Genomic DNA, 1,572 nt, shown 5'->3' with positions numbered 1-1,572 from the left:
CACCATATCAAAAAGGCAACATGACAGTTATCAACATGGAAACTAGCAGGAACAGTGAAATATATTCTATTTCAATTCCTGAAATTTTCATTTGGATATGTGAATTATTATAGGAACAATGTATATAGTAGAGTTTATTTTTAGATATCTCTAGCATTTGGGTTGACACCCCTCTCGAGGATGTTACCATGTTTTGGTCAATCTTTTTTAAGGTTTCACTCCCTGAGTGTCAACAGCTTTAAGAGTGTCCCCAACATTAAATATCTTTTTGAAAATCATATCATAACCATCAAGCTAGAAAGAAACTTTTTTTTTTAATGTAACTCTCAGGGTGTCACTCACTTTTAGGGTGTCACCTTGGGCAGACACCCTTTTACTGCACCCCTTATGTCTTATTTTGAATTTTTATGATTACATATATTGGTGTGCTACTGTCTTAAGCACACATTTGAGTATGAGTTGTTTTCAGATGTATTAAAATGGTTTACTGAACACATCTTAGTGGTTTTTAAGTTTTATTGTGAATAACAACTGAGTTAAACATCTCCATCACTGGAGGAAGCTGTGTTGGTCCACATGACCAATTCTGGTGAAGTTTAGATATGAACTGAATAAATTACCGATATCACAAATATCGTATGCTTGCTTTTTCTTAACCAAGTGACGGAATCGGAAGACACCTGCATCCGGTGACGTCACAAACTTTCACACGAAGAGACTATGTGTTGACACTAAGAAAGAATGGCAACTTAGCATCTTACATCCTGCTTACAATTTGAGTGACCATAGCAAATCTCACGGTCAGCTCTTCCAACCAACATGACATATTACGTCATTTGTTTTAAACATGTAATATTACTATTCTAACTATTACACATATATGCATATTTATACATAAAAGTATATTTGTGTGCTCGAATACAAAGTTTGATTTACATATTCATATAGTAAGGCAAAATTGGACAGTTTTCAAAACCATGGTCAGGCAAAATTGGACAGGCAAACTTCTCACTTTTTTCTTGGCGAGGCAAAATTGGACAATCTTGGATTACGGACACAAAAATTTATGTAAGTCTACAATTTTTTTCTAGTAAATTTATATTGATAGGGACCACGAATTGTCATAGTTTGCCCAACTAAGCGTTGGCGCTTAACGGAGATACGGACGTGTCCAAAATTGCCTCACTGTCTAAAATTGCCTCGCCTCTAGGATATCTTTTTTATTACTGTAATACGAGAATTTCTAATTCTTTGATGATTATGAAATAAGCCGTTTTTATAGATGAGACCTCCCTCTCTTGAAAACATGTTTGGTATTTGGTCATGAACTATTAATATAGATTTTGTACAAAGGTTACTAAAAAGGTGTCCAAAATTGCCTCACCCTACTATACTAGCTGTACATCAATCGGCAAAGACCACACGAAATGTTATTACCTCCGACAACAAAGTTGGAAGGTTATTATGTTTTCACCCTGTCTGTGTGTTTGTTTGTGAACAGCTTCATGGCCACAATTCTAATCGTAATGAAACTTGCAGAGATTAACTGCTATTTAAAAACCTGGAAACTAT

The sequence above is a fragment of the Palaemon carinicauda genome, chromosome 6 (genome assembly GCF_036898095.1).
Source record: "Palaemon carinicauda isolate YSFRI2023 chromosome 6, ASM3689809v2, whole genome shotgun sequence".
NCBI lineage: Eukaryota > Metazoa > Arthropoda > Malacostraca > Decapoda > Palaemonidae > Palaemon > Palaemon carinicauda.
The sequence above is the reverse complement of the archived record's forward strand: the minus strand, read 5'-3'. Positions refer to the sequence as shown.